Source organism: Leopardus geoffroyi, chromosome A1 (genome assembly GCF_018350155.1).
Source record: "Leopardus geoffroyi isolate Oge1 chromosome A1, O.geoffroyi_Oge1_pat1.0, whole genome shotgun sequence".
Classification (NCBI taxonomy): domain Eukaryota; kingdom Metazoa; phylum Chordata; class Mammalia; order Carnivora; family Felidae; genus Leopardus; species Leopardus geoffroyi.
In genome coordinates this window covers 211,738,990-211,752,144 of record NC_059326.1, presented here as the reverse complement: position 1 = coordinate 211,752,144, position 13,155 = coordinate 211,738,990, and the positions used below count along the sequence as shown (strand labels likewise).

Genomic DNA, 13,155 nt, shown 5'->3' with positions numbered 1-13,155 from the left:
ATAAATCTGAATATAAAAGAGCAGTACAAATCAAATGTGGACCTTGTTCCCTCAAATCAGCATCCTGATTTTGGAGAACTTTAACCCGTTCATAAAAACTCCGAGGGGTGCTGGGTGGCTCAGTCTGTGAAGCGTCTGACTTCGGCTCAGGTCACGATATCACAGTTCACTAGTTGGAGCTCACCATCAGGCTCTATGCTGACAGCTCAGAGCCTGGAGCATGCTTTGGATTCTGTGTCTCCCACTGTCTCTCTGGCCTTCCCCTGCTCATGCTCTCTCTTTCTCTCTCTCTCAAAAATATATATTAAAAAAAAATGCAACTCCTAAGACTGCCTCTGTGCCAGAGCAGGGTTTGAATAATCCGTAAATTTGAGAGTCACGTTTTATTAGCCCGCTTTCTACATAGGGAAGAATGTGGGCGACCAAATACATAGCCAAGTATCTCCAATGTAGGAAAAGGACTTATTTCACATCCTTAAACTTGTAGGAGCAAAAGTGTAGTTAAACTAGAACTTAAAAGAGAACTAAAGAACCGGGACAAGAGTTCAAAAGCTTTCCTAAGCATTAAACCACAATTTCGGTACAACACAGCTTGGATGGCATATAAATAGCCGCCTTCTACTTGAATTGAAAGAATATTGGGCAAAGATGGTCTCAGTTACTACTTACTATTGCTGTATCACAAACGACCTGGAATTTGGTGGTGTAAAATATCCTTTGTGTTATGCTCACAGGTGATGGGTCAAGTGTTTGGACGGGATGCAGTAGGACTGGCAGCGATGGTTGTCTGTACTTTAAGATGTCAGGGACTCTGTTGGGAGGGTTGAAGCCTGCAGGTCCCTCGCAGCTTGGAGGCTAGAGTCATCTGGATGGACACTTCTTCGTTCACATATACGGCAGAGAAGGGGCTGAGAAGGTCAGATGGTGTGCACTCACCCTAGGACACCTGTACATGGCTTTGCCTGCTCCTAGCATGACGATCGGCAGAGAGTGACGATTCCCAGAAAACCTGATGGAAGTTGTATGACCTTTTCTGACCTTTTCATTGAGAGTCAAAGAGCGTCATCTTCGCCACATTCTGTGACAAGCAAATCAGCTCAGAGTCAAGGAGATGGGACGTGGATACCACCTCAAAGAATTGGCATTGGTAATCTGTTTTCCACAGTTAGCAGGGAAATAGGTAAATTAAATCAACAAAATCTCCCTTATCTTTGTTAATTTTTATGTACTTATTTTAGTGTTTGTTTATTTTTGAGAGAGAGAGAGAGCATGAACAGGAGAGGGACAGAGAGAGAGAGGGAGACAGACACAGAATCCAAAGCAGGCTCCATGCTCTGAGTTGTCAGCACAGACCCCGACGCGGGACTCGAACTCCCAAACTGGGAGATCGTGACCTGAGCAGAAGTCAGACGCTTAACCGACTGAGCCACCCAGGCGCCCCTCCCTTAATTATCTTTTTTTTTTTTAATTAAAGTTTATTTATTTTGAGAGACAGCACACATGCACAGAGAGGGAGAGAGAGACAATCCCAAGCAGGCTCCACACTGACAGCATCTTGGGGCTTGAACTCCAGTCAGATCATAACCTGAACCAAAATCAAATTCAAATGTGAACATTTACTGCCTCCAATTAGAAAGACAAATGGTTTATTAAAAATACCAATAGCTAGGGGCGCCTGGGTGGCGCAGTCGGTTAAGCGTCCGACTTCAGCCAGGTCACGATCTCGCGGTCCGTGAGTTCGAGCCCCGCGTCGGGCTCTGGGCTGATGGCTCAGAGCCTGGAGCCTGTTTCCGATTCTGTGTCTCCCTCTCTCTCTGCCCCTCCCCCGTTCATGCTCTGTCTCTCTCTGTCCCAAAAATAAAAAAAAAAAAAAAAAAAAAAATACCAATAGCTAATGTTTCTAAACTGAAATTTAAAAAAAAATTAAGACTATTAAAAAAATGTTCATTTTCTTTTTATAGTATTCTGCTGGGAACTTATTCAGGAACGACCTCGCTTCACTCCTGCTCTCAAACTTTGACCCAGTACTTTCTATTAACTCTAAATCTGTGGGGCCACCTCAATAGCAGGATAATCTTCTGAACTAACTTACAAACAGTCCTAAGGAAAACAGGAAAAGGGCGGGGGGGAGAAAAGAGGCTGTTGAAGTGTCTCTGATGAACAGTGATTAATGTCAGAACCTCTCTCCTGATGCTCTAAGTCTCTATACCTGTCAGTGCGCCCCAGGAGCTTGGTAAAGAGGAGAGCCCAAAGCATCTAGCACGATGCCTGGCAAAAGTAGAAACCAAAAAGGTGTTGAACTGAACTGGATTAAATAAAGATATTAACTGTAGGAATGGAAAACAGGTTAATGCAAGGGAACCAGGGAGACATCATCAACAGCCGATTGACTGCAGAGACGGAGGGAGAGGAGAAGAGAGCCAGGGCTTACAGCTGGGGTGACCACACCACTAACCAAGGCAGGGGCATCAAGATGAGGGACTCATCTGAAGGAGGTTGCAGGGAGCTTGGTTCAGGCCCTGTCTCTCTATGGGGCATCTTTGATTGCCTGTTGGTGCTTATTAAGTCTTTATGTCCAGTAAGGTCTGAATGTTGATTCACTGAACTGTCTAGTTTAGCGTTTTAGCAGATACAAGCTTGGTTAATACCAGGTTGGTTTGTGATCTTTATTGTCGTCAAGGGAGAAATCATTCTGGCTGAACAGAATCACATAGGGAAGTTTTAAAGTTTGCGTTCATACCTGGGTGATTCCGATGTGCAGCCAGGTAGGCATGATGCCTGGGCATGATCAGGGCGAGAGGCCACCCTGATCCTCTACTCTGACCATTTAGACACTTAAAGAGCACCTAAGCATTTGACTTAAGACTTTGTGTATGAAATCATTTCATCTGGATACTTCATGTGGAATCTGTCTTGTTCCACTTGGCTAGAGAGCAAAGCTCAGGGATTGTGTCTGCTTATCACACTCAAATACATGCCAAAAGTACTTATGGTGTGTGCTTGAATTCTAGCCACACATGTCTCCAAGCATCCCCTGTGCAAGGAAAGCCTTGCTCAGGCCTTGAGATGATCATTGTGACACATGTACCTCCCTTTAAGCAATGAATATATCTTTCAGTAAATCAAATCTCATTTATGTGCGTGTATAATACACACATATAAATACATACACGCACACATATAAATTATATAATTATATAATAAACTATATTAAAATTATAAAAGAGCTTACTGTACAAGGAAGTTCACTGTTCTGTGAACATGGTTGCAAAAGTAAATAATCGTGCTTTAAATGCTTTTGTAGGACTGTAGGTTTCATGTATAATCATGAGTCTGCTTTAGGTGTGGTTCCTGCATTTAATAGGGACTTAGACCCTGGAGCTCTTTGTGTCAGTGCCACCAGTTTTGCCCTCTGGCCCATGTGGCCCACCACGCTGTGCTCTGTGTTCCGTCCAGTCTTCCTCAGTGGTGGTGCACATCCATGGGTGGGGGGAAGGGACGGGAGGGGCAGGACTGAAGTATAAAGGGCCTGAAGGTCTGGGGTTTGAATTTTGACTCTTCTTCTTTCTGGCCTTGTCACTTTGGGTGAAATACTTCTACTTTCTGGACCTCAGTTTCCTTGGCAGTTAAACGAGGATAATAATACCTACCTCCAGGGATAGTTTATTAATTTCTTTGTTGGCTTGAAATAACGGTGAGAGGGGTGCCTGGGTGGCGCAGTCGGTTAAGCGTCCGACTTCAGCCAGGTCACGATCTCGCGGTCCATGAGTTCGAGCCCCGCGTCGGGCTCTGGGCTGATGGCTCAGAGCCTGGAGCCTGTTTCCGATTCCGTGTCTCCCTCTCTCTCTGCCCCTCCCCCGTTCATGCTCTGTCTCTCTCTGTCCCAAAAATAAATAAACGTTGAAAAAAAATTTTTTTAAATAACGGTGAGAAACGTATTCTCTCACAGATCTAGGGGCTGGACGTCCAAAGTCAAGGTGGTGGCAGGGCTGTACTCCCTCCAGAGGCTTAGAGAAGAACCCTTCCTTGCCTCTTCTGGCCCCTGGCAGTTGCCCATCATCCTTGGTTAATGGCAGCAGACTCCAGTTTGTGCTTCCGTCATCACATGGCCTTCTGTCCTGTTTCTGTGTCTTCATCTCTCTCTCTCCTTATAAGGAGGCCTTCCACCAGACTTGGGACCCACTCTAACCCAGTATGACCTCATCTTAACTTGATTACACATGCAAAGACCTTATTTAAAAACAAGGCTGCATTCTGAAGTTCAGGGAGGGCATGAATATTGTGAGGGCACTATCCAACCCAGTGTAGGTGAGTATAGTGACCTCAGTCAGTTCTTTATGGCACCTGGAAGGAACAACGCATAGTTGACAGCAAATCACAAGAAGGCATTTGTAAGGCTTGGCCCATTTGTTCTCCAATGTCATGACTCTTTTCTTGGTTGACTGTCCCTGCTGTTTGGCCATGCTGGGTCACTTTCCTCTCATTTTCTCCGCTATCATTTGGGGACTTCTAGGTTGCTTCCTGATATTTCTCCAGGATTTGGGTTCACAGCTTCAGTTTTTCCTTTCTGCCATCACTCTAACAGTCATACAAATGACCCCTCTAACAACCTGCGTCTGATATATAGGACTGTGTCCTAGACCTCCTTCCTATCCCTGATCCCACAGTCATTTCAAATACCTGCTCATCGGCACCTACCATGCTCTTGATCTCAGAATGTCTGCTTTACCTGTCTTTCCGGTCTCCAGTCATCAAGCTGACCACCCCTTACTCCCATCCTTCCCAGTGCTTCCAGTGAAAAATCACACAGCACTACCAAATGAGTTGCACATGGAGTTAACAATATCTATTGTCTGGATTTCTGGGACTGCTTGAAAACCCCTTTACTCATTTCAAGTGGGTTTCCTTTCTCATTTTCCCCTGGAGCTACTGGGAACATTGTTCAAGCTTCTGAGACCACCATGGACCCTGCTCTGTACCCTTGCTTTCCCAAGAAAACAGAAGGCATAAAACACAAACTGACTTCCTGTCTGCCACCGTATCTCTGTGTGCCCTCCTCTTCCTCTTTTACTGCTCAGAAGCAGAACGTGACTGGTTTACAAAGATCAGCCTTCTGCCTGGCTGAATCTTCAGTTCCACTACTCACCCCTTATTTTCTTCATTCTGTCTCCACTGGCTCCTTGGCTTCCCTCAGACTATCAACACTGAAATCTTGCCCATCCTGAAAAGTTCCTCCATTTTCCTTTAAATTGAACTGCTTAAGCGTTCTCCTCCTGAGAGAGCCCAACTGTACTGTATATTGAGTAACTTTACACATTTCCTAACCTCTGTGCCTGTTTCCTCATCTGTAAAATGGACTAATAGTGCGTATCTCATAGGATTATTGTTTAAGATTAAGTTACAATGTAGTATGGTTCCTAGGACATTGTTAGCTATTTTTTAGTAGTAATCATATCCTCACTGGGCTTTCATAGGTCTTGGTTCATTGCACTGGTTTAGCACTGACAAGCAACAATGTTAAGTACTTATTGGATGTGTTTCTGCTCTCAGCAGTTGTGAACTCCCTAAGGGCTGAGCTGGCTTCATAGCCATCTTTTTAACCCTACACTTCACAGAGTATCTGTCCCCTCCCCCACTTCAAACACTAAATAAATGAATGCTTCAATTCCATTGAATTGGTTGGAATCATTTTTTTCCCCCTGAGGGGTAAAGTTGGTTTGACCTATTCCCAGACTTACCTCTGCCCCCATGAGACTGCTTTTACCTCTTGTGGCAAGATTTTTAAACGTAATGTTTTAACATTGGTCCAAGAAAGGAATTTGGTAAGATTATGGTAAGATTTTGTAGATTGAGACAAAGACATCAGTAGAGAAGGGTTTAATCAACAGTGGCTCCCAAGAAGTAGGAAGAAAACAAAGCTGTTCAACGAACAGCTCTGAATTGAGCCCCTACCATCTGGCAGACAGTGGGCAAGAGGCCAGGGGTTTAGTGGTGAACAAGGCAGATGCTGGCCATTGGCCATATCCTGGAACTCCTAGTCCAGTGGGAGGTCCACAGACCTTTAAAAGTACTTCAGAAATACTGTTTAGTTACAATTGTGTCAAGTGCTATGGACGAGAAGCATGAGAGAGCCTAACAAGGGGAGCTAACCTGGTCCAGGTGGCCAGGGAGAGCAATGGGCAAGGGGAAAAATGAGTAGGGTATCTTGGTGGAGTGGGAGGGGCAGCGAGACCAGCCTGTTTCTGGATGGAGGTGTTAATAATTATGTATTAGGTCCATGACACAAAATTTAGTGTTTACGTGGAAAGACTTCAGGAATCACGGACATAGTCCATTAAGGGGAAGGTGATGGATGTCAGGGTGAATGCCAGAGACCGTGTAACCTGCACATGTGAATAATCTGAAATAAAGATGTAGGGAGAGGGAATCTCATTTTAAATGAACTTCTTAAGTATTGGTCTGAAGCAACATTAATGGAAAGCCCTTTATGAAACTTCTGGGCTCGTTAAAATGGTCCAATGTTTATTTCATGATGTATTGGTAATTTTCTTGGTTTTCCATGGACTCTAAGGCCTCTCTTGGACTAACTCCCTGTTTACTAAATATATCTTGTATTTTTCAATTGTTGTGTCTTCTCTTCATTAACCTAAGTATTACTCATCGCAAGGTCTAGTTCACTACCTAGTCAAAAAACCTTCCCTGTCTGCCTAGGTGAAAGTTGACCCTCCTTTCTTTTGTGCTGATTCACCATGTGGCTCACTTTATCATTCTGTCCTGTTTTGTGTTGTTGGCATATTTCTCATACTGTTCTTGTTAATCTATATATAAACTGTATGGAAAATTCTGGAAAGACTATGGCAGCTATGTAAAAAGCACCAAGTAAATAGTTGTTGGGTGAATGAATGAATGTAATAACTATAGGTTCTTCTGTATAGTCAACACGGGAAAATATCATTTGGGCCTGAAGCTTGATGGTTTCTTGTCCTCTGTCTTAAAATATGAGGTGTGTGCTCTTTTTTTTTTTTTTTTTTTTTTTTCCTGGATGGTACTAATCTGAAAACTTCCTAGTGAAAACACTGTCTACTTTGTGTAACTTTCATCTTAGACTTACTGATTATATTGGCAAAACAGTCTGCACTTCATAAACTAGAGGGAGAAATGCAGCATTTCCAAAGATAATCTCTCAAATAGACTCCTCCAGATGGCTGCGGAAGCAGATCCATACAACAGGAGCTATGCTAATTGGCGATGATTAGGGTTTTAGAGTCCTTCCTAAAGAAAGTCAAAGAAACTCTTTCTCTTCCTAGATTGCTCTCTGCCACTGGATTATTTTGGTTGGGTTGATATATTCCAAAACTCAAACCTGCCTACTAGCCAGATGTCTGTGACCACTGAGTTTCCACTGGTTTTTCAGTTCCCAATGATTAAACCAAAATAAAAGAAGGTGATGCCATGTCTGGCCAACAGCAGACATTGTCAATTGCCAAAGCTCCAGCGTCCATCATGCGGTTGACATGGTGTGTGCCACCCTCATAGGAGGCAGGCAAGTCCTTCCAAAGGCCAGGCTTCAAGGGAAAACTCTTAAGCAAGTAGTGTCATTTGGAAATGATTTGATGAATAGGAAACTAACAGGCCAGCCATTGAAAATCTCATTTGTGATAAATTAGCAGGAATGTTTGGAGCCTACATTGAAGGTAAAGTCTGCCTTTCCCACGTGCTGCCCTTCATAGCTGACACATTACACATGTCTCTGGAGCGTAACATATGGCTTCCTGAACTTGCAAATGTGGCTTAAATGTGCTCTGTTGAAATAGCATCTGTTTAAACAGTCTCCTGGAAAACTGAGCCATGTTCAATAAAATAGTTAATTTCATGTCTGTGAATGTTTCCTCTAGAGCCCTTTAAAATGTTATTTTTAGGGGCTGTACTAGAAAATTTGCAAATTTAAATTTGCAGGAAGGCATTAGCTGCCTCTGAAAGGGTAATGGCCATCAGTCCTAAATTGTAAATATTAAAAGATTCATACAGCATGAATCATAAACGAACAGTGTGAAAGATCTAATTCAATAATAATAGTCACCAGTTTTTGAGTGCCTACTGTGTTCCAGGCTCTTCATGTACGTTATATTTAATTCTCAGGATATTTTGCAAAGAGGTAGGATCCCTCCCATTTTACAGATAAAGAAATGGAGTCTCAGATGCCCATAACCTGCTCAAGACCACTTAGGTGGGAGGTGGTGAGCTTGAATTTCAACTCAAAAACACTAAAATCTGAAGCCAGTCTCTTTTTCTGCACCAGGAGTTCTTAGCTTAATGGATGGACTGGGAATAGGGGTTTAAGTCAGAGACCCCTATGAAACTGTATGCAAGCTCTTGTGTGTTTGTGCATTATTCTGGGGAAAGTCCATAACCTTAGCAGATTCTCCAAGGGATTTGTGAGGCCTTCTAAAGAAGCAGATTTTGGCACCTGGCTGCCTTCATTTTAGACAGGAGGAAATAGCAAGTGAGAACACAGACCGTCCAGAGGCACTTGGTGCACAGTTGATTTGACCAGAAAGCGAACCACAAGTCTTCTTTCTAAACTCTGTGTGTACGTGCGTAATAAATTACATATAGAGAAAAGTGCACAAAACAAGAATGTAGCGTTTAACAACAAGGGAACCTCTGTGGAGCCACTAACCAGGTCATGAACTAGAGCATGGGACCCTAAAGTACTCCCAGGTGTCTCTCCCTCCTCAGATGGCATATCCTCACTCCCAGCCCTTTCCTGACTTTTAGGGTAGCTTTGTCTTTGCTTTTCTTTATAGTTTTACTATCCAGGCATGCGTTCCTAAACCATATGGATGCATCTTTCCCGTTTTCATCTTCATAGACATGCAGGCATGCTATTGTATTCTCCTGTGTCTTGTTCTTTCAGCAATATTGTTTTTAGTATCCATGTTGTAGCATGCAGTTGTAGTTCATTCCGTTGCTTGATTATATTGTACTTTATCTTCTATTATTGGATATTTGATTAGTTTTAATTTTTGCCTATTATGAGCAATGCCTTTGTTAACATTCTCGTACTCATCTTATACACGAGTTACACGTGCAACTCCCCCAGGAAAGCATAATATGGATTAAGCTTTTGTTGGAAACAAAATACCTAGCACTACAAAGAAAAAGCCAAGAATTTTTCTCTTCTTTCACCTCCTCCCTTCATGCTTCTGTGGTAGCCTTTGCATATGTTCTGGTTGTCTCCAAACTTGGAATAAAAATCAAAGAGCACACTTGACCCTGAGTCCAGGGGTGCCAGAGATCACTGGGATTAGAGTCTCCAGGATGAGGCATGGGCATCTGCACAGTTAGCATGTCCCAGGTGATTCTTGTGACTGGGAGACACTGGATTCGTGCCAATGAATTGGTAAGACCTGGCTCCTTCGTTATAAAGAGATTCAGAGAAAGTGTACCCGTGATTAAAATACTAGAAGATTGGCCTTAGAAGATTTAAGGGAGTAGGAAAGTTAAGGGAGTTGGATTTATTAGCCTGTAAAAAAAATGGAAACATGATTAAATAGTTATTTGCAAAAGAATGAAAGTTTTATAATTGAAAAAAAAAATTTGCTAAGTCAAGAGAGATTTATGTTGATCAGGAGGAGGAAAATCCTGCTAAAATGAGCGACAGAACCAGCATTTGCTAGGCACGACAGGGCGAGTAATAAAGGCTGTCGTCAGTGCCTTCAGGGAGCTGAAGACAAGGAAACAAAACAAGCACGCACCGCGCTCTGGAACAAAAGCCGGGACGCAATATTTCATCAAGTCTAGACTGTGGGCTTCAGTCAGATGAGTAGGCGGTCCTCTGGGACACAATGGTGGAGAGAAGCAGAGAGAGGTCACCATGAAAAAGTTGACGAGCCTACAGGGCTTGAAGTAGGCTTTAGAAGGAAGCCTTTTCATAGGCGGTTGGGATGACAGAATATTCTAAAGCAGTGGCATCCAATGTATTTTATTGAGATTCCCCAGGAAAAATACATATTTTATATCACCACCCAGGACACACATACATAATCAAAAGTTTCATAAAACATTTAACTTTATTAAATATGATGCAGCTGATGTTTGCTGTTTTTTTTTTTTTTTCTAATTCATTGTTTTAAATGTTGGATTAACCCGCTCGTAGGTGGAAAATGCCATTCTGAGGGGACCAGGAGCCCAGTGTGGAGGCAGAGCTAATCACGAAGCTGCCCTATGGAGGAAATGCCATTTAGAGGAGGGGATTTCCGTGGGAGGTGGTGAGGGGGGTGGGGTATTGTTTGTGTGGTGGTGGGATGGTGGTCTCTGGAAGTCTTCCCCAATTCCAGAGCATGAGTGAATTACTTTGGGTTGTTACGGTAAAATTTCACACTTCACCTCTCATATGCTCTAACTTCTTACACAAAACACCTCTGACACCAAATGGTTTTCTTTATACCCGCAACCAATTCTCCAACTCTTCGGGCACCAACTAGGTGTCTGGTGATGCAATTCAGTTCTGACACTAGTGGTCTGGAGGTAGCATCAGACCCCACAGTTACGGACTCAGTCCCACAAAATTGCTCCCACTTCAGATGCCATCTGCAATTCCCAGGCCAGTCTGACCAATTAGATATAAAGTCATAGTCAGGGGGGTGGAGGTTCCCATAGCCCGCTCCTCAGGTTTGATCATTTGCAAGAACAGCTCGGAGAACTCAGAAAGGTACGTTTCTTACTATTACCAGTTTATTACGAAGGATTACAAATCAGGAACCGCCAAATGGAAGAAATGCACAGGGCAAGATAGGGGATGTGTGTGTGGGTGCGTAAGTGAAAAGCGTCTGCTCTCTCCAGGATCATCTTCCCAGCACCTCCTTGTGTTCATCACCCTGGAAGCTCCCTGAACCCTATGGTTTCAGGGTGGTTTAGGGCTTTTTATGGAGGTTCCACTTCGTAGGCATGATGGATTAGATCATTGGCCATTGGTGATTGACTCAGTCTCTAATCCCTCTCCCCTCCCTGAAGGTGGGGGTGGGGCTGAAATTTCTAACCCTCTAATTTACATGGTTGATTCTCCTGGCAACCAACCCGCATCCTGAAGATGTCATTAACATAAACTCCCATAGGGGAGCTTATTATGAATAACAAAAGATACTCTTCACCCTTATCACTCTGGAAATTCATGGATTTTAAAAGCTCTAGTGCTAGAAATCAGGGACAAGGACCAAGTCTACAATTCTTATATCACAATATCACAACCTATTTATCTGACCAACCCTACTGTTGGACGGTATATTGGCCAAGGTAGCTTTTTAAGATTCCTTTTGATGCTTGGTTTCAATTTAGTACCACTCAGCAGAGGGATAGAGACAGGTGAAAAGAATTTGCTTGTAGATTCTCAAGAGCAATGACATTAAAAGTATTTATTAAACATCTGTTCTATTTCATTTTGCAGATGGCCATGGAATCTTTGGTATGGAATGTGGTGCTGGGTAGAATGGTTTTATAGGAGAAAATATAGGGACTATCTCCATGGGCAGGTATAGGAGAGGAAAGCGATAGCACCTTGAAAACCATGCTTTCTGGAAGAAACATGGTATAGCCTGTTGTGCATATCAGAACTACCCATAAGTATAACCAGCTGCCTGGCCCAGGACTAGAGAGCTCTGTCACATTAGCATCCCCTCCTTATGAGGGCTGGCTAGCAGTCTGGGTAATGTGTTTTCAGAATCTGGATTCCTGGCTTAGAGAGAGGACAAATTGGGATACCTCTTGTCTCCACTCTTAGCATAACTTGTGTGAGAATTTTAAGAGTAAACTCTCACTTTCTTTCCTCATTTCCTGACCAATGATCTTCTTTCTCCCCCAGTTTCTTCTTCAGGTGTGCCCTTGTTTTCCTGATGGGTTCTGAACTGATCTCTTGGCTCAGACTCTAAGGCCAATATATAGCACCCATCCGTTTCCTTCCTCCTGCTTACTATGAATCCTGTCTGCAGCATATCCAGGTTAAATGGTGGTATAGGTTATTTATTAAATCTGTGTGTGTGTGTGTGTGTGTGTGTGTGTGTGTGTAACCTTGTTCTCTTTGCCTTATCTTTTCTAACAGAAAAGTAACTTCTGGCCTGCAGTGAAGAGAAACTAGATAAAAGAGAAGTATTTTAGACCTCAATGTGCCATTGACCTTGTCCTCCAGAGGGTGGGGGAGAAGGGATCTTTCTTGCTGTGTCCTATAGAAATTGAACTCCCTAAATATCCACATGTAACTAATTTTAGGGAACCCCTACAACTAGATTTTTCTCTACCCAAGAGTTGAGTTTCTTAGTGGCACTGAAAAGGAAAATCCTTTCATGTGGCTTTTCTTTGCTTAAATACTTTCGATCATATCCTCTGGGGTTTAATATCCTTTTGATCTTCCCTATCCAGTTTTAATTTGGTCAGTTTAAATTAGGGAAGGATTTAAAGACAACACTAATAATGTAGCTTGGGGGTCATGTAAATTGGAATCATTGGTCCTGAATGTACTTTATAAATCTTTTGTTTTGTTTTGGCTTGTAAAATGCTGTTTGGGGGAAGTCTGTTTCTTGGTGTTGGCTACATTTTGTTCTTAGGTAAAGCTTCCCATTCTACCACCAAATGCTTGTGCTTAGGGTAGTGTATTTACCGTGTATTGTGTTCTGCAGTAGGAAACCTGATTTGCCTTTGTGCAAAGACAAATCTCTAGCAAAGTTTGGTTGGGGGGCATTTTATAGATTACATATTTTGAGCTTTAGAGGAGGAATCACAGTGGTCATCGGTCCAAAACCTTGAAAAACTGAGGTACTGAGAGGTTTTGGGTGACTTGAGGTCTATAGCATGGAAGTATCAGTCTAGAGTTCTGGAATTCTAGTTCATGCAGCCTAGCGGACAGACTTCTGATTTTTGTTTAAACCTAGCTCCTCATTCCTGTGTTCTTGCACTCAGTGGTGGCCATGGGGAGGAGAGAACCCTGAGAAATGGGAGTGGCCCAGTCCCGAGACTCTCTCAAAGTAAATTCTGTACCTAAACCCTGTACACGTCTACTTTACCCCTCCATGGCCTTTGGCTTTCTCTCAGGCCCTGCCTCTACGCTGGGGTGGAGAGGTACCTGGGACATCTTGTAGATCTACCCTTGCTGTATCAGAAGGT

At 43.1% G+C, this 13,155-nt stretch overlaps 1 protein-coding gene across 5 annotated transcripts in view; it reads left to right on the top strand.

Annotated features, from left to right (window-relative positions):
• Positions 1-13,155, top strand: part of RAI14 (retinoic acid induced 14) — a 144,816-nt gene that overhangs the window by 72,706 nt on the left and 58,955 nt on the right. The gene's annotated exons all lie outside the window — the stretch shown is intronic.